This window comes from Malaclemys terrapin, chromosome 18 (assembly GCF_027887155.1).
Source record: "Malaclemys terrapin pileata isolate rMalTer1 chromosome 18, rMalTer1.hap1, whole genome shotgun sequence".
Classification (NCBI taxonomy): Eukaryota; Metazoa; Chordata; order Testudines; family Emydidae; genus Malaclemys; species Malaclemys terrapin.
The window spans coordinates 25305569-25325907 of record NC_071522.1 but is presented as its reverse complement, the minus strand read 5'-3'; the positions used below and the strand labels follow the sequence as shown (position 1 = coordinate 25325907).

The 20339-nt window shown below is 50.6% G+C and overlaps 1 pseudogene; it reads left to right on the top strand.

Moving 5' to 3' along the window:
- Positions 1-7737: 7737 nt before the first annotated feature.
- On the top strand, positions 7738-18540 carry LOC128825869 (fibrinogen-like protein 1-like protein; annotated as a pseudogene).
- The last annotated feature ends 1799 nt before the right edge of the window (positions 18541-20339 follow it).

Sequence of the window (20339 nt, the reverse complement as noted above, 5' to 3'; positions counted from 1 at the left end):
TTCCTCGCTTCTACAAATCTTGCATTATTAGGGTTACAGTTAGCCTGACTCTTGCTAACGAACTGTCAAGCATTGCATCCCCTTCCTGTCAGTTCTTTCTCTGCTTCCACAATCCTCCCTTTTGTACTACTACTACAAGAAACATTTTCAAATCTCTATTTGCATTAAATCTCAGAATTCAGATTCTACATCAGATGCTTCAACCTTAGGGGTTTTGATTGGATGTAATGACAATGCATGATGAGCATGGACATGAAAGGTATTACTATTATTACGTCCTTTACAACAACTATAACATACTCCTACACTAGCTAACAACAACACAAGCAATAACATTCCCATAGCGATAATATGATGGGGTTGTTGTACAATCTTAGTCATATAACACAATCCATCATACTTAGTACATAAGGTGGATACTCTATAAGCTGTCTGAAAGGCATACTTTTCAACTTGACATATATTTTGAAGCATGTGAATTTGCCCTTGTACTTCAGAGATTTTCTGAACCTCTGGTAACAGTGAAAGCAAATTTTGAAATCGATAAGGTACTAAACTAGTCCAATTAAAGGGTATCTGGAACCTAAGGACTACTTGCAAAATTCTATCTGCAGGCCAGTAGATAATATGATTGCCTGCAGTGGTAGTGATATTAAAATGTATGTCTTGCGATGTGGTGGCATTAACATACACACAGCTATCATTAACTTGAAAAAGTAAAAAGAACAGGAGTACTTGTGGCACCTTAGAGACTAACAAATTTATTAGAGCATAAGCTTTCGTGGACTACAGCCCACTTCTTCGGATGCATACAGAGTGGAATAAATATTGAGGAGATATATATACACACATACAGAGAGCATAAACAGGTGGGAGTTGTCTTTACCAATTCTGAGAGGCCAATTAAGTAAGAGAAAAAAAACTTTTGAAGTGATAATCAAGATAGCCCAGTACAGACAGGTTGATAAGAAGTGTGAGAATACTTACAAGGGGAGATAGATTCAATGTTTGTAATGGCTCAGCCATTCCCAGTCCTTATTCAGTAAAGAAACTGGTTTAAGTCAGAAAAAAGGGCTTTGTCGTGTGGTTGTGTCCAGACTTAATTCGATTTAATGCTGCTAAATTCGACCTAAACTAGTAGTGTAGACCAGGCCTGAGTCCCTTATGACCTCTGTGTCCTGCCTATCTGGTCTCACCCATCGATTGGCCCAGTCAGATCATTTTTGCACAAAAGTCCAGGGATGTATCATGCCGTTCCATCTGACCGCTCTAAATTGCTGGTGGTATTTCTCCACTGACAGGCCCACCCTGTCCAGAATAGCAGCCTTCAGCATATCATAGTCTTCAGCTTGGTGTTCCCTCAGGGCCATCTCAGTCACCTGAGCCTCACTGGTTGGGTAAGGGGCTAGTTGTAGTGCCCAGACACCCTTGTACCATCTGGCGCAAGTAGCCACCCACACAAAAAAGTTAGCAAAAAGGCATCAGGGTCATCCCTGGGGCCATCCTACATAGTCCCAGGCTGCCTGACTTCCAGTTCTCTCACTGGAACTCACCAACCTCTGCAGGAGCTGCAGCTACTGTACCTAAAACTGCTCCTTGATGAATTCCTGCAAGACGGTGCAGAGAGGGTTGTGACACAGCTGGGATACCCCGCTGGGTTGAAGGATCTTCAGGTAGAGGGGAGGAACCAGCTCAGCTAAGGAGAGGCCACACCCAAGAGCAGGAGGGTGGTCCTGGAGGAACGTGGCAGGGTAGGACACGGGAGTGGAACACCGCAGGGGGCCTGCTGTCCAGAAAATATCCACGTAAACATGACAGGCAATTTATATATTTATTTGTTTAGCTTTGAAGGTATTTGCAGTTGTAGATTTCTGTACGTTATTTGTATATTTTGATTAAATTGGTAATGCAATAGGAGGGGTGAAAACATTATCTACTATCTGTTATTACTGGAAAAAGGCCCTCCTAGGTTCTCTCACAGGGGGCTTCCAAATTTCTTGTTAGAGAAAGGGTCATTGGTCACCCTTTGTTGGGGTGTTACCAGCTTTGCCCGTTACTTTGGGGTATGATCATTTATTAGGGTTACTCTTCTGGGGGGGGAGGGGGTTCTGTACTTCTATCAATGTACTGCTTGTGTCACTTGTGTTCTCATATGGAGCTCTATTTCTCACTGCTGCAAGTTCCCTCCCAATGGAGCTGTCCTGCAGGACCTAGGTTCTCCAGGGCTGGGTTCTTCCAGCCCCAGTATCGCGCGCGCGCACGCACACACACTCTCTCTCCCTCCCTCCTCCCCCTCCCGGTTAATCAGCACTCCCAAGCTGCCTCCTTATATGTCCCTGAACTCAGCAGACTGGGTAGAGCAGCACTTCCAAGCTGCCACCCTCATATGTCTGTGGCAGGGTCGGGCCAGATGGCTACAGAAGAGTGATCCTTTTGAGTACCGGGATGTGGGCGAGCGCTAGCTGCTGAAAGCCCCTCCTCCAGCCTAGGGAGGGGCTACTAAACCTGGAACCCAACTGAGTTCAGGGGACAACACAGGCAACAACAGGAACAGGCATGGAGGTCAAAGGGCCAAAAGTAAGGAACCGGAAGGGGACAGCGAGCAGAGAACCCTGGACAGCGCCCACTGCTCCTTGAAAACATGGAGAGAGCCAGCAGATGCTGCCCAGAAGAACTCTGCCCCGATAGGTGAACAGATGAAAGAACGAAAAATGGCCCCACAGTCGCAGGCCCCACCCCTGCCAACCTCCTCTCCCTGATGTTACGAATGGCCACCTTGGCCATGGCTAGGAGGAGGCTGATGAGGTGGTCCCGCGACTTCGTGAGGCCTCGGATCGGGTGTGCATAAAGAAATAAGTGCGGAGAAAAGAGCAGCCAGAACCGCAATAAGAGGTGCTGGAGGAGCCAAAAGAGGGGCTGAGCACGTAACGTGAGACCTCAGGAAGGGGTTAGAGGCCAGGTGACACTTTTGCCCGGGAAACTGAACAAAGGGGAGAGAGAGTTTTCAGAGCTGGCTGGTGGAATGGCTGGGAGGCAGACGGGGCTCTAACCTCCCAAGGGGGCTGTGGTGCCCTGAGACCCCAAGATGGACCTAACTGAGGGGGTCCTGCTATCTGTGCCTGCAAGACCTGTCTTGGACTGTGTCTCTGTTGTCTAAATAAACCTTCTGCTTTACTGTCTGGCTGAGAGTCATGGTGAATCGCAGGAAGCCAGGGGTGCCGGGCCTTGTGTCCCCCCCACACTCCGTGACAACTGGTGGCAACGGTGGGATCTACTGCACCCTGCAGACGGCGCTTCCTGCAGTAAGTGATTGGGGAGCAGTAAAACGAAGGGGGATCGACATGGACCAGGGGGGCTGAAGAGTCAGAGAGACGGTTTCAGGGGACGATTAACCCCTGGGAGCGTGTGACCAGTGAGAAGGACTTTTGCAGTAACAGGGTCCCCTGGGGGCAGGGAGGTCACAGCGAGCGGTCCCGGGGCGGAGAAGTCTGCAGCTCGACCCTGGCAGAGAGGTGGTGACCTGAAGGAGGACTGTCACACTAGGGATCTCCCTGGAACGGTGGAAAGCGGAGAGCACAGGCCAGCGAGTGACCAGCAAGAGGATGTACGCTAAACTCCTTAAGAGTGACCTGGTGGAGCTGTGCAAGGAGAGGGGGCAGCGCATTGGGAGGTCCACCAAAGAACAGCTAATTGCCCAGCTGGAGGAGAGGGATTGCTTGGAGGAACCAAGCGCTGTCCCTGAGGAAAGCCGCCCGGCCAATGCAGCATGGGCTCCGGGACCCAACCTGGCTGGGAGGGAGCAAACTGCTGTCGAGGACATCCCGAGACCCTGCCTACCTGTGCCTAGGGGAAGGGTTAGGGGAAGCCCAGCGAATACCGAGGCCACCCTGACCCCGGTGGCCAGCAGGGGATCGTCCCGGCGGAGCTCCCCGTCCCGGGAGCGGATGTGGCTGGAATGTGAATGGGAGATGAGACGAGAAGAGCTTGAGTTAAGGAAGCAAGAACTGAAGCAGGAGCAGGAAGAGAAAGAGAAACAATGTCAGCATGAGGCGAACCAGCGTCAGCATGAGCAGGAAGAGAAGGAGAAACGTCAGCATGAGCTGGAACTGGCCAGGCTGAGGAGCAGTGGGGCCCCAGCTGCGGTGAGCGAGGTGGGACCCAAGACTGCAAAGAGCTTTGATAAGTGCTTCCTGGCCCAGCGTAAGGAGGCGGAGGACATGGAGACCTTCCTGACGGCCTTTGAGAATACCTGCGAGCTGCTCCAGGTTGGCACTGCAGACAGGCTCCAGTTTCTCATCCCCTCACTGGACTCCACAGCCAGGCAGGTGTACAGCACTGGAGGGAGATGAGAGCAGTGGCCCCGCCTCATGGGGTAAGATGCCCGTGGGCTCAGTGCCCGGCCGCTCGGCATCGGCCGTCGCCACAATGGGCATGGCGGCGTCAGCCAGATTACCATTCACGGCCGGGCAGGTGGACATGACATGGCCCGGGGCGTTGCAGAGGCCAAAACGGGGGCAAACACCTGAGGTGGAGGGAAGGGGAAAGGGGGGGGCACCAAAGAGCAATCACCCTTACCAAGGCCTTCTAACAGGGGGGCATCCACTCTAGGGTTACCATAATCCAGCAATCAAAAAAGAGGACAGGAGGAGCCCCGCTCCTGTCCTGCCCTGCCCTAGCCCCGCCCCATCCTGCCCTAGCCCCGCCCCTGCCCCTCCCACTCACCCCCTCAGAACCCCCAACCCTCCCCCCACTCCTTGTCCCCTGACTGCCCCCTCCTGGGACCCCTTCCCCTAACTGCCCCCCAGGACTCTACCCCCTACCTGTACCCTGATTGCCCCAACCCTTATCCACACCCCCACCCCGACCCCTGGGACTCCCATGCCCCATCCAACCACTCCCCACCCCCTGACAGCCCCCCCAGAATTCCCGACCCATCTAAACCCCTCTGCTCCCTGTCCCCTGACAGCTCCGATCCCTCTCCCCACTCCTGCCCCCTGACAGCCCCCCCCAGAACTCCCAAACACCCCCCCGCTCCTTGTCCCCTGACTGCCCCCTCCTGGGACCCCTGCTTCTAACTGCCCTCCAGAACCCCACCTCCTACCTAAGCCTCCCTGTGCCTTGTCCCCTAACTGCCCCCTCCTAAGACCCCCCCCAACTGCCCCCCAGGACCCTACCCCCTACCTGTACCCTGACTGCTCAAAACCTTATCCACACCCTCCCCTAGAAAGCCCCCCCCGAACTCCCAACCCCCCCCCCGTCTCTTGACTGCCCCCTCCAAAATCTCCCTGCCCCTTCTCCTGCCCCCTGCCCCCCTAGTTGTTGGCCTTTCTTCACCTAATGTCTCTGTGAACTTGCTCAGGAACGGCCGGAGCTGTTCATCCCGGCAGGCTGGCTGGCAGGGGAGGAGCTCCAAACTGCCGGAGCCGATCTGTGATGCAGGGAAGGAGGGAGGAGGAGGAGGAGCCCTCTCTGGCTGAGTGTCAGAGCCCCAAGTAAGTGACACCGTCCGGCCGGCAGCACTGTTAGCCGCGCGCGCTCTGCGTTGGGGGGGGGGGGGGGGGGGGGGGGGGAAGTCCGGACATTTACAAATTCCCCCCGGACGCTATTTTTAGCTTAAAAAGCCGGACATGTCCGGGGGAATCCGGACGAATGGTAACCCTAATCCACTCCCTCAGTGGTTGGGGTCAAGCCCAGGGTCTCGATCTCAGCAAAAATCGAGGCAAAGTCCCCACCCGCCTCTACTGGTTCCCCCTCGACAGCAGCCAGGGCAGTAGCCATTGCGGTGCCTACCGGGGCACAGATGGCAACGGAGCAGCGGGGGCGCTGTCCATAACCCCCTCCGGGAGGGACTCCATAGGAGAGGTGGTACTACCCGCCTCCGCAGCTGCAGCGACCTCAGCCAACTCCAAATGATGAACGGCAGCAGGGGAGTCAACGGAAGGCCCAGAACCAGCAACCCCCTTCATAGTTTTACAGGGGGTCTCTTCCCCCTCACCAACAATGGGGGGGTGCTGGTGTGACGGAGCAGGGAGCAGGGCAGATTTGACCTGGGAATGTTGCAGGGGGATTGCAGTGAGGAGGGGGGACTTCCCTTGAAGGAAGCTACCTGAGCTGTAACCTGAGCCAGGAACGGGGGTGGGGAGAATTAACACCTTCTGCCCGGGAGACTGAACAAAGGAGAGGAGCAGCGGGAGGGGCTGGGAGTTTAGTTTCGGTTTGGGCTGGGTGGTGCAACGCAGGGAACCCCAAGCTGGGGTCTAAGCTCCCTGAACCTCCCAGAGGGACCTAATTGAGGGGGTCTGGTCGTACCTACATGCTCTGCTTGAGACTGTGTTCCTGTCCCTAAATAAACCTTCTGCTTTACTGGCTGGTTGAGAGTCGCAGTGAATCTCGGGAAGAGGGGTGCAGGGCCCTGACTCCCCCACACTCCGCAACAGCTGGGCCCAAACTCCTCGCTTGCGGTGTCTTCCACGCACAAGGTCCCAGCTCCCCGAAGAGGGGGGCTGGCCAGCTGGGTCAGGGCCTGGGAGCGAGGGCAATGACGGGAGGGTAGGGGAAGACAAGGGCAGGACAACAGGGAAAGGAACAGACTCCCCCCGAGGCAAGCCCCACTCGAGTCCTGCTACTGGCCCTGCCACCCTCTTCTCCGCGGGCCCCGGTCTACTACCCACCTCAGCGGCGGGGCCCACACGCTCATCTGGGCACAACAACGGTCACAGATGGAGGAGGGGCAATCCCAGGGACCGGGCGATCAGGGCCACCGGCGATGATAGAGCCGACACCTTTCCAGGTATCAGGGGTCCCAGATGCCCCTCCAAGCTGGGCCAGGGGGCAGTCCCTCCGGACGTGCCCCGACGCCCGGCGAAGAAAGCACTGGGCCGCCCCCGAAGAATAATAAACCCGGTACTGGGCCCCTCGATGGGGCACCAGAAGGGACCCCTCCAAAGCCTCCCCGTCACGTGCCGCTGGTGGAACTTGAACCTGCACCTGCCGACAGAATGAAAAAACGTGGCAGATGGCAGGGTCCTTACAGCTCAACGAAAGGGGGCTGAGGACGGACAGGGGCCTCCCCAGGGTGGCGAGGAATGGCAAAAGGGCGGCATTGGGGAGGAAGGGAGGAACAGAGGAGAAAACCACCCGTATGCCCAGGTCCTCCAAAGGCTCGAGGGGGACGTGAATGTCCCCCACCGCCAAGCCCCTCTCCTCCGCCTCCTGGCCAGCAGCCTCTGACTCCAGGAAGAACACCACCTTCCCAAACATCTTTGAGGCCACCACCACAGCCGTGGGCCCCACCACCCCCTCCCATGCCCGCACGTAGGTTACTACGTGGGGCGAGGCCGGCACCAGGAGGCAACGCACCCCGTGATCCCTGGTGAAGGGTGGGACAGGGGCCCCGGCTGCCGGGAATGGTATTCTGGGAGGTGGCTGGAGCAAACGGCAAGCGGAGATGTCGCAGCCACCTGGGCATACGCCCCGGGGGCCGAGGGAGCAGCACCCCCAGAGCTGGTGGAGGGAACAACTGGCAAGGGAGAAAGGGGAACTGTGGCCGTTGACGGGGCCGCAGCGGGAGAAGGAACCACTGTCACCGGGGGTTTCACCTTCCAGGCAGGGCCCTTGCCCTTTTTCAACCCTCGGCCCTTCCCACCGGCCAAGGGAGTGGTCCCAGAAATGGAGGCGGCTGAGGTCACGGCAGCAGCAGCGTCTCAGGAGCCCCTATCTGTGCCTGCCAGTGCCTCAATGGCAGTGATGGCAGGCAGCCCGGTGGCGGGAGTCGAGGCGGCCATCGCAAGGGAGAGTGTAGGGAGGGGGACTGGAAGGGAACTGCAAGGGCGTCCATGGAAGTCCGAACCCCTGAATCACCCACCACAGAAAGGGAGGGAAGGGGACAGCCACTAGGGCAGGGAAATGGAAGGAAGGAGAAGGAGGAGTGGGAGGGGAGGGAAAGGGAGGAAAACAGCTACCACACCCCACCTGCTAGGCTGAAAGCAGGGTGGAGGGGTGCCAACAGAAAGGGACAAAAGAAGACAAGGAACACAATTCCAGCACAAGATGAAAAAGAAACCAGCTCCCCCGGCTTCACTAAGGAAAGGAAGGGAAAAACTAAAACATCATGGGAAAGTGCATCAGTGAAGGAATCAATAAAAAAAAAAAAAAAAAAAAAAAAAAAAAGTGTGTGTGGGGGAAGAATCTCATATGCCAACAGCGGAACGTAGGCATGCAGGCAATAAGGGCTGAACTGGAGGGGGGCAAGAAGCTTGGGGGCGGAATGCAGGGGAGGGCTAAATCAGGGGTGCCTCAGGCATGGAAAAAAGAACAGGGTGGGTTCAAAAAACAACCAAGCTAGAAGAGGGGAAAATGGGACTGGCAACCACACCTGCACCATGGGACAAGGGCGGGGCAAACAAACTAATCAAGGACCAAAAAACAAAACAGGGCAAACCAGAGCAAACAGGGCAGTAGAAAGGGGAAGGGTGGGGTAGGCAGCAAAGGGAAAGGAGGCAAGCAGCTGCAAGAACAGGGCAGTGGACGAGGCAGAGGAAAAGGGGGCCCACCGGCCAAATGCAGCAGGGGAGGGAGGACAAAGCCAAGGGAGGGGAAAGGAAACGAGCACCCACGGGCATCTGAAATACAAATGCCCGTTCACTGCCGCTATGGTCTCTGGATGTTTAGAAAGGCAGAGCAAATTGCTGGGCCAGGGAGCAGAGAACAGAGCCAGAAGGCAGGTGGAAAGGTGGAGCGTGCAGTGGTGGTGGAGTGGGTGGACTAGGGGGAGGGCCCCAGGCCACTCCCCCAGCTCCCCACAGCAAAGGCACCTACCACCACAGAAGCAAGGATGTAACAAACCCCCTCCACAAAACAAGGCCTCCTCTACTCCCTCCTCAGCTCCAGCAGCAGTAACAGGCTCTCCCCAGCAGCAAGAGCAGCAGCAACCCAGTCAGGGAAGACCCCCAAAATGATGGCAAAAGTGGGGCCTTGCACTCCCCTCTGAGGGTTACAGCAGCAGGGTCCTAGCAGCACTCAGGGTAGCAACTGGCCAGCAGGACAACCTCAAAAGCATGGAAGGCAGGCAGATCAGCCTCAGAATGAGCAGGTCCCTGTTCCCTGGATAGCCAAACAAGGGCTACTCCAGGCCAATCAAGACACCTGATGCCAATTTAGCCAGTTAAGGTGGTTAGGCTAATGCTGCCACCTGACCTCAATTAACTGACAAAGGGTCAGGTAAGACTGTTAGGCTAATGGAGACAGCTGGAACCAATTAAGGTCCCACTGATACTGCTTTAAAAGCTCTCCTTGCCAACTCTCTTGAGTGAGCTCAGGTGAAAGGAGCTGGAGCCTGCCTGCATCCTGAGGTAAGGGTGAAGCTTGGAAAAGGGGAGCATAGGGAAGTGGCCCAGGGAATCAAAGCAGTGTTAGTGGCAGAGGGAAGCAGGAGACCAAACTGTTTAAGGAGCAACACAGACTGTGGGTATTCCACTTTCCCACGTCCCATACAGGCCTGTGATGAAAGTAGCTCAATAATCTGTAACCTTTGCTGCCTTACTGGGAAAGGAAGGTCATACTGTGTGCCTCAGTGAGCTTCTGAGGCCACTATATCTACCAGGAAGCACGGGACCCACCAATACAGGCTTGGAGCTTTGTCACACCAGGTAATAACCATAGGGAAGCTGAACAAACAAAACAGTTAGAATATTAAATCTAATTTAAATTTGATCATAAAAGTCAGGTTTAAAAAAACTATAAGTGATCCCACAAGTCAGGGTCAGTTGAGACTCAAGAGAGAGACAGTGAGAGAGCTGGATTCTCACCGCACCACTCCATGAAGCTTGAATCGATCTGGGGTCCTATGTGGTGGTGGTAGCTGAGAGTCTGGAGTGCTGGCGACAGGTGGAGCCCCCACGATCAGTCAGGAGAAGATGAAGTCCCAATGGAACTGATGCAGATTTTTGGATCTAGGCAACAGAACACTTGAGCATGGGAAGGGTGTTTTTTGTAGAGAAACAGTGGTTCAAGAACATAAGAATGGCCATACTGGGTCAGACCAAAGGTCTATCCAGCCCAGTATCCTGTCTACTGACAGTGACCAATGCCAGGTGCCCCAGAGGGAGTGAACTTCACAAGTAATGATCAAGTGATCTCTCTCCTGCCGTCCATATCTACCCTCTGACAAACAGAGGCTGGGGACACCATTCCTTACCCATCCTGGCTAATAGCCATTAATGGACTTTATCTAGTTCTCTTTTAAACGCTGTTATAGTCCTAGCCTTCACAACCTCCTCAGGCAAACAGTTCCACAGGTTGACTGTGTGAAGAAGAACTTCCTTTTATTTGTTTTAAACCTGCTGTCCATTAATTTCATTGGGTGGCCCCTAGTTCTTATATTATGGGAACAAGTAAGCAACTTTTCCTTATTCACTTTCTCCACACCACTCATGATTTTATATACTTTTATCATATCCCCCTTAGTCTCCTCTTTTCTAAGCTGAAAAGTCCTAGTCTCTTTAATCTCCCCTCATATGGGACCAATTCCAAACCCCTAATCATTTTTGTTGCCCTTCTCTGAACCTTTTCTAATGCCAGTATATCTTTTGTGAGATAAGACCACATCTGTACACAGTATTCAAGATGTGGGCATACCACGGATTCATATAAGGGCAATAAAGTTATTCTCCGTCTTATTCTCTATCCCTCTTTTAATGATTCCTAACATCCTGTTTGCTTTTTTGACTGCCGCTGCACACTGCATGGATGTCTTCAGAGAACTATCCATGATGGCTCCAAGCTCTTTCCTGATTAGTTGTAGCTAAATTAGCCCCCATCATATTGTACGTACAGTTGGGGTTATTTTTTCCAATGTGCATTACTTGACACTTATCCACATTAATTTCATTTGCCATTTTGTTGCCCAATCACTTAGTTTTGTGAGATCTTCTCCACCATCTGCTTTGGTCTTAACTATCTTGAGCAGTTTAGTGTCATCAGCAAACTTTGCCATCTCACTGTTTACCCCTTTCTCCAGATCATTTATGAATAAGTTGAATAGGATTGGTCCTAGGACTGACCCTTGGGGAACACCACTAGTTACCCCTCTCCATTCTGGGAATTTACCATTTATTCCTACCCCTTGTTTCCTGTCTTTTTAACCAGCTCTCAATCCTTGAAAGAATCTTCCCTCTTATCCCATGACAACTTAATTTACATAAGAGCCTTTGAGGGACCTTGTCAGAGGCTTTCTGGAAATCTAAATCAAGGGAGAATACTCGATTTGTGTATGGGTGAACTGATGGCTCAAGGGAGTATACCAGAGTTGTTTTGTTCAGGCTAGACAATGGGAACTGCTCATTCCTGGCTATGGGCGGTGTTCCTTCCAGGGAGCTCACAATGCAATTAGGCAGCTTCACTATTTTGGATACCAATAAAGGATTTATTACTAGAATTGGTCTGATAACTACTGAGCTGGGTGTGTGCAGGCGTGGGTTCATTAACATCTGGAGCAGAGATCCCCCAGCATGCAGTGCTTCCCTGCCTTTCTGGTCCCAGAGTTCTGTGCGGTTCTTGCTTTGGAATAGCTGTTCTTCATTCTGTATGCTAATGGAGATGCCTCCCTGTCCCATCCTTGTTGCAAATGAGGCTGGGGGGTTTCCTTAATCCTGTCACCCTTATCCCAGGGACTTAGCTGTGTCTCCCACGGCCTTTTCATTGCTTTTTGTAAGTCTTTCTTCTGATCGGTTTTGGTTCAAGCAGAGGCTGTGGGGGAAGAACTTCTTTCGTGAGTCAGACAGGCTGGGTACTGCACCCTGGTTCCCCAAGAACACAGAGCTGTTAGGTAACAGGGGTTGCTGCTGGTCCTCTTCCATTTCTATTCATTGTGTTTGCAAATAATTGTCAGGGGCGAACTGAGTGTGTGAGAGAGCTGCCACTTGTGGTTTTTATGAATGGCCTTGAGATGCCCTCTTTAGACTTATCATTTCTGCTGAGGGAAACAGGAAAAATAGCTAATGTTACCCTGAAGCAGGTTTCAGGGCCATGTGATAAAATTTCATAACATGGAGTTAAATTGTTGATTGATTAAACAATGATAAATTGGTTGTGGAGTTTCTTGTATAAATGGATGAATCCTCAGCCCTGAACTTGAAAGCCGAAGAGGACTGTCAAGGTTTCTAACACCATATCAGCTGCTCAGTAACACCATCTCAGAATAGGTGAGTTGAGCTGATCTTTGTGTCATGGCTGCATAACTGAATGTGTGGGTGGAAGCATCTGTTAGTCTTTCCTAGTTTACTCTAAGCTATTGTGCTGTAAACTTGTTGCCACTAACTTGAATGTGCAGTTAAAATCTAACCGCATCAAACAGAAGCTCCTGTCAATGTGCAGAGATGTTTGTTTCCATATACTGCATGTACTTTCAGTCTAAAATGACTTTAGTTAGATTAAGGAAAAATATTTGTCAGAAAGAACAATAGTGAAGTCACCATGAAGGGGTGGGTGGGGTTTGTGTGTGATCTAAGACAGGCAGAAGCAACTCTCAGAGCAAAATGGCTACAGAATTCTGCAAACAGGGCTCTTAGAAACATAAAGGTGAAAAAAAGAAAACAAAGCATCAGTTTCATCACTTATACTGCATTGTAAACCTCTGACAGCATCACAGAATGAACTGAAGGCCTTTGCCAGGATGAAGAAGGTTGCAACCTGTCAGAGACCCAGCAACTTGGGATTCTGCTATGGCTGTCATGAATTGTAGGAGGCATTCTTCATGGCCTCATTTTAGACAGTGAGGGAAAGAAGAAAATGGAGTAACATTCTGGGGTGTATATTGATGAGGCAAAGTGGTAAAAAATGGTTGCGTTTAGATCTGGCCTAGCTGGCTCATCTTAACTAAGCTCAACCTAAAATCAATCTCTTTCCCAGTCAAGATAAGGCCTTTGTCTAAGTCTCTGGTGACACCCCATCACCCTCTTTCTAACACTATTAATAGAATAATAGATTTTTAAGCCCAGAAGGACAACTTGGACCATAAAGTCTGAATTCCTGTATACCACAGGCCTGAGAACTAAGCCCATCCTTAAGCTCTTGGCTGAATCAAGGCCAAACTGAGGATTTGGTGGATGTCTGGGCCTAAGGCAGGTGGAAAAAGCAACTTTCCTCTTTCAAGCACTGTATTTGCTATAGAGTTCTGTTCTTCAGTGGAACCCAGGTTGATCCAGTGACTATATGGGTGGGCTCAGTACTGTGAGTTCAGTCAGAAGCTCTGCATTGTGGGAAGGTTTTAGTATCTGACTCCTATCTCCTGTCTGCTCCTCTACAGGATTCCCATCCTGGGCAAGCTTGCTGTTCTGTACCTGGTCTTTCCTTTGCTGTTAAACTTCCTACTAGCAACATGTAGCTCTTTCATGGCTCTGAAGGTGATATCCTGAACCTTGAAGATATCAGAACAAAGGGTGGTGAGCCATGAAACAATCAAAAGGCTGGTTGATATCTTAGATGGAATGAAATTCATGCTGGGCTAGAAACGAACAGAACAGGGGTTTGGAGAGGTTTGGTTAAAGATTCTCTCTCCTCTTCTCCCCCCCCCCCCCCCCACATAGATCTTAAGGCCAGAAGGGACAACCAGACAGTGTCACCCAGGGATTGTAAGAATCTGGCCAATCACTTCTGGTTGCACTAGTGTAAATCTCTTGGACACCCAATCTCATTTTAAAGACTTCAAGTGATGGATTGAGACCTGCCACAGCTCTCATTAGCTTGTGCCAATGGTTAATAACCCTAATTGTTAAAAAGGCACATTTTATTTCCAGTCTGTTTGTCTAACTGGGTGGGGAAGGGGCACAGCTCTGGCACTAGAGCAGGTGGGGATAGCCCTGGCTATGGCTGCTGGCAGCCCCCAATGCTGACGGCTCCGGCCCCAGCTGCAGCTGAAGAAGTCATGGAAGTCTGTTAAAGTAACCAAATCTGTGACCTTCATAACTCATGAGGAAGAATACAATTTAGTCAAGATCCAGAGATCCCAGATGTGATCTCTGCTGCCAACAACACCTCCATGGGCTTGGTTTTTCAGAAGTGGTGGCCTGTATGGGGAGTGAAGACAAATGCACGGGAGTGACAGGAAGGGCACAGAGAGGTGGTGAGGCTGCTGAGCTTTGGGTGCTAATGGATTCCAAGAAGTAAAGGAACATTGCTGTCAGGGAGGCTATAGAGTAGCTAGCAATGGAGCCGTTTTAATATACAATGCCCCAGCTTCTCCACAAAGAGTGTTAGGGTTACAATGGAATGGAATGTGGCCATGACATGCTAGAGTGATGGTTCCTGAAAGTGTCCATCCTAGCCCCTGGAGTTTTCATTCGGTCATTCATAACTCTGAAACCTTAACTTTTTCCACCTGAAATTTTCCAGGCTTGTTCTCTGCCTAAAGGTGAATTTATTTTATTTATTTATTCCCCCCCCCCCCCCCCGAATGCTTGAATAAAAAAGCTCAGCCACTCTTGAATACCAAGAAATCTTTTTTTCTCATGATATCAAGTTTGGTGGACATTTGTGGGTTGGTTTTTTTTTCTTCTTTTTTACCAGCCCCAAATCAAAACTGCTGCCTTGAATGGTGGGATCTGTATTCCTTATCTACTGTTTGTGAGGAAACACACAGCATAGTCCCCACTCCTTTGCCCATCCCTCCTTCCTAATCATCCCCAAGGAAATACTGACACCCTGTACTTCTGCAGCAACCATCTGATCCCACCACTCCTTCCTGCAGAGCCACATAGCCCTTGGGAGCACCCTTGGAAGAAGAGTGAGAAAGGGAGCTGGGGAAAGGTACAGGGCAACACGAAGGGGTCCAGGGGTGTCCACCCAGTGGATCCAGGCCCATACCATCTCCAGCTCTGTGGTGAGCTGCAGTGTTTACAGATTTCCTCCTTGCCACAACTTTTCTTTTGACCTGTATCCCCCCCTCTCTTTCAGGTCCCCACTCAGCCTGACAGAGTGCACCCCCCATAGCATTTGGCCTATTTAGGCTCCTGGCCCATATTTGGCTCAATCTCACCCTCAGTGTGTTTACCCTTCTTTTGTCCTTTAGTGAGCTTCTCACTCACCTTGCCGTTGCAATAGCACCATCTCTGTGGCCATGTTTCTATCCAGTAGCCCAAGACAGGTAGCCAACATAGGCACCTGGCAAGTGTATTTAGGAAGGAACTGCTCTGCCCAAACAATGACATTATTACCACCATCTCCTGAGATAGGGACCCCAATGTGCTGGGTGCTGCGCACACACGTCCCTGCCCTGAAGAGTTTTAGACAGGACAGACAGATGGTGAGGCAAAGGGGAGCGATTATCCCCACTTCTCAGACACAGAACTGAGGTGCAGTGATTAAGCGACCTGCCCAAGGTCTTGCGGGACGTTGGGGTCAGAGCCAGAAATTGGATCCAGATCTCCCAAGGTCTTTAGCCTCTAGAGCCTCAACCTCAAGGTCATCTGTTCTCTCTAATACAGAACCAAAATGAACCTAGCCCTTCCCCATTGCAACTTGAGACCATTGCTCCTTGTTCTGGGGTTTGTTTGTTGGCTTCCTCTGAAGCACCAGACACTGTCTGCAGCTGGGGACAGCACACCAGATGGGGTGGTGTAGTGCTTGGAGGTGGTACAAAGAATCCTTTTCCAAGATGCCTGACTAGTGTCTTGCTCACATGCTCAGGGTCTAACTGATTGCCAGGTGTGGTGTCAGGAAGGCATTTTCCCCAGATCAGATTGGCTGGGACCTTGGGGGTGGGGGTTCTCCTTCCACTGCAGCATGGACAGGGATGGTGTCTCTAGCCTCTGTTTGCCAGAAGCTGGAAATGGGTGATGGGATGGATCACTTGATCACCTGTTCTGTTCATTCCCTCTGGGGTACCTGCCACTGGCCACCGTCAGAATACAGGATACTGGGCTAGATGGACCTTTGGTCTGACCCACTATGGCTGTTCTTGTGTTCATGGGGGTTTGGCTCATCTGGGCACATCTCTCTTAATCAAGTCCCTGCCATTGCAGACACCTCAGGCATTAGTGGCACCTCAGTGTCTCCTGGTCTCTGCCTGTGACACACAGTTTAATCTCCTGGGGACTGAAATGCTTTAGTCTAACTGAAGTCTTCGGGCTTAACATAGAGGGATCAGGTGAACTGTAATAGCCTGTGATACACAGGAGGTCACACTATATGATCTCATGGTTCCTTCTGGCCTTAAACTCCTATGCAACTATGAAACTAGGAAAGAGGACTGCAATGATTAGAGAGTTGTGGGAACTGATTTATGAGATGGTCAAAAGATCAAAATGTGGATAGTATGACAAAGGTGGGGGTATCTACAAGGATTGGAGGAGTCTAAACACAAAGGAGGGGTGTGATTACATAAAGTTGAGGGGGGAAGAACTCCCTTTTATGGACACCCAGACAATCAGTTAGCCATAAAGTCCCTCTTGGTGGCTGCTTGCTTTACCTGTAAAGGGTTTAAAAAGTCCGCAGGTAAAGAAAAGATAGTGGGCACCTGACCAAAAGAGCCAATGGGAAGGCTAAAACTTTTTAAAATGGAGGGGAAAAAGCTTTCCCTTTGTCTCTCCATTGTTCTCCCTAGGCTGCAGGGACAGAGCAACAATCCTGTAAGCAGCTTTAAGCCCGGTATGATCATAAATCATCAGATCATACCTAGAACTACTTACCTGACACTCCAAATGTGTAAGTAGATCAAAATGTTTAGCTAGACGTGATCAGGTTTATTTCTGTTTATTTTGTAAGGCTTGTGGATCTCCTCTGTGCTAACCCCAGATGCTTTTTGTTTGCTTGTAACCTTTAAGCTGAACCCCCCAAGAAAGCTATTTTGGGTGTTTAATTTTTTCTAATTGTTTCTTTTAAGATCTAGTAAAAGGCCTAAGTTCCAGATGTAATTTTTTTCCTTTTTTTGTTTTGTTTTTTTAATTAAATTTACTTTCTTAAGAACAGGATTGGATTTTTGGTGTCTAAGAGGTTTGTGCATGTTTGATTAGCTGGTAACCACAGCTAACTTCCTTTTTTTTTTAATTTCTCATCTCTTCCTGGGGGAGGGGGGTAAAAGGGGCTTGAGGGTACCCCACAGGGACAAATTCCCAAGTGCTCCTTCCTGGGTTTTTTTTTTTTTTTTTTTTGCATTTGGGTGGTGGCAGCATTTACCAAGCCAAGGGGTCAGAGAGAAGCTGTACCTTGAGTGTAATACAAGTCTGGATTGGTGAGTATTAATTTTCAGAATCCTTGCGGGCCCTCACCTTCTGCACGCGGAGTGCTAGAGTGGGGATTCAGCCTTGACAAAGGGGAAAGACTATCTAAGAAGAAATGAGGGTTGCATGAACCCAGGAGCGATATGGGGGGGGGGGGGGGGGGAGTTAAGGAAACGAAAATGTAAGAATATGGGGAATGTCTCCCTAAAGGTGGAGTAAATGAGGCTATGAAATTTCCCAAGATCCTGTATGAGGTAGAAACCCCAGCAGCTAAGACATTTAAAAATGGACTGGACAAAACACTACAAGCTGTTCTGCAGGGAAAGATCCTATTGATATGACAGTGACTTCTTACTCTGCTGTGCACTGTATTTCAGGGTTCCCCAGAGACCTTGACAGTATCCCCAAGAACAGCAGCAGCAGAGTCTGTCATCCAGCCAGAAGGCCAGAGGTGAAAATAAGCCAGTCCAGTCTGGCGTACCGGCAAGAGCCAGTACACTGTGCCGGACTGGACTGGCTTCTGCAGTGGTGATTTCAAGGGCCCAGGGCTCCAGCCACTGTGGGGAGCCCTGGGCCCTTTAAATCCCTGCCGAAGCTCCAGCAGCTGGGCTCCCATGGTGATTTAAAGGGCCCGGAGCTCTGTGGCAGCCAGAGTCTGAGCCCCAGGGCCTTTAAATCTTGAAAGGCCCCACCTCTTCCAGTTGAGGCCACGCCCCCACTCAGGACTCCAGCATACCGGTAAGTCCTCCAAGTTACTTTCACCCCTGCAGAAGGCTCTCACCCACTGGTGGTGTAGTGCAACATGGACACTGAAGGACAAGTCTGGACAGTTGTACAGAGAAATTCTTACAACACAGAACTTGAGTGGAATGATTCCTGAGCAAACTACAAGTATGGATTTGGTGATGTGCAAAGTGATGATTGGCTGGGGAATGAGTACATCTCTCTGCTCACAATCCAGGGAGCCTACAAAGTCTGCTTTGTAGTACAGGATGCATCCAACAATACTCACTATGCTGAATATGACACCTTCAGTATTGATACTGAGTCACATGGCTATGCCTTGTGGCTGGGTAGGTCCACAGGAGCTGGAAAGGATTTAGTCACTAAGGAAGACAGAATGCGTGACAACATGAAGTTTTCTACCTATGACAATGATCAGGACCTATCCAGTACCACAAACTGTGCAGAACATTATCAGGGAGGCTAGTGGCACAGCAAATGTTATGTCATGCTCAATGGGAAAGGCAAGAGTGCTTCGTGGAGTGGAGTCTGTGTGGCTGGAGACTGCCGCTCTACCCTCATTCTTGTTAAATGGGTCTGCTGATCCTCCAGCAGGGGCTTGAACCCCGCTGGAGAGTCCATGATAGGAAAACTAATTCACTAGAAGGGTGGTAAAGCACTGGAATGGGTTACCTAGGGAGGTGGTGGGGTCTCCTTCCTTAGAGATTTTTAAGGCCCGGCTTGACACAGCCCTGGCTGGGATGATTTAGTTGGGGCTGGTCCTGCTTTGAGCAGAGGGGTTGGACTAGATGACCTCCTGATGTCTCTTCCAACCCTAATCTTCTATGATTCATTCTCTCTCTCCCCCAGGAGATATCTTCACTGCAGAGTTAACTCAAGTGACTCAACCAGGTTTGAGCACCCAGGTCGGCCTACATCTGGTGTGCGCAGCCTGACCCAAGTTACTGTGTCCTTGCTGGTGTTGAGCTCACCTGTGTGTGATGCTAGGACTTCTGGGGGTGCATCCCACAGTCCTTTGTGCTGCAGTGGGCTGAGCTGCTCTGTGATTCTTTCCCAATGAATTGTGGACAGCCGGACAGTTAGTTGTAAAATCCCTCTTGGTCTGTTCTCTGCTTGCTTTACCTGTAAAGGGTTAACAAGCCCACAGGTAAAAAGAGAAGGAATAGGCACCTGACCAAAAGAGCCAATGGGAAGGTAGAACTTTATAAAATTGGGGCGGGGGGGCTTTCCCTTTGTCTGTTCTCTGGGCCGCAGGGATGGAGCGGCAATGCTGTGTAAGGCTTGAACCAGGAATGAAAATTCATCTTAGAATCTCAGGGTTGGAAGGGACCTCAGGAGGTCATCTAGTCCAACCCCCTGCTCAAAGCAGGACCAACCCCCAACTAAATCATTCCAGCCAGGGCTTTGTCAAGCCTGACCGTAAACCTCCAAGGAAGGAGATTCTACCACCTCCCTAGGTAATCCATTCCAGTGCTTCACCACCCTCCTAGTAAAATTTTCCCTAATATCCAACCTCCCCCATATCTTCCATACCTAGAAGAAATGATTTGGATAGGGAATGTTTAGACACAATCAGGTTTATTTTTGGCTTGTGACTCTCCTCTGTGCTAACCTCAGATTGCTTGCTTGTAACCTTTAAGCTGAATCCTCCAAGAAAGCTAGTTTGGGTGCTTAATTTTTGGAATTGCTCTTTTAAAATCTAGCAAAAGCCTAAGTTCCAGATGTATTTTATTTTTTGTTTTGAATAAAATTTACCTTTTTGAAGAGCAGGATTGGATTTTTGGTGTCCTAAGAGGTTTGTGCACATGTTGTTTAATTGTTTTTTCTCAGCTCTTCCCCAGAGTGGGGTGAAAGGGCTTGAGGGTACCCCACACAGAGGAATTCCCAAGTGCTCCTTCCTGGGTCCAAGGGGGGTGGTGGTGGTGGTTTGTTTTGGGTCATGGCAGCATTTACCAAGCCAAGGTCAGAGAAAAGCTATAACCTTGGGAGTGTAATACAAGCCTGGAGTGGCCAGTACTAACTTTTTAAAATCCTTGCGGGCCACCACTTCTGTCTTAAGGCATGTACCTCTGGGTGATCTGCCTTTAACGACAAGGCTTTAAGAATGCAATTTCCAATATATAGACATCTCTCCCTATTAGCCACACATGTTTCACATGATTATGGTGACAGACACACAGGCTTTCAGGAGAGACCTTACATGATGTATTTTGGTGAACTAGTATATAAATACTAGACCCAGGGGATCCCTGTAACTCCTAAGCATTCCTCTGCCAGTTGGCATGAAGAGGTCCCTGGGTCACAACAGATGACAAGTTCTAGAATCAAAGACCCATCTGTGGACAACAGCCTGCCAGAAGTGCTCTCCTGTTTGAGCCAAGG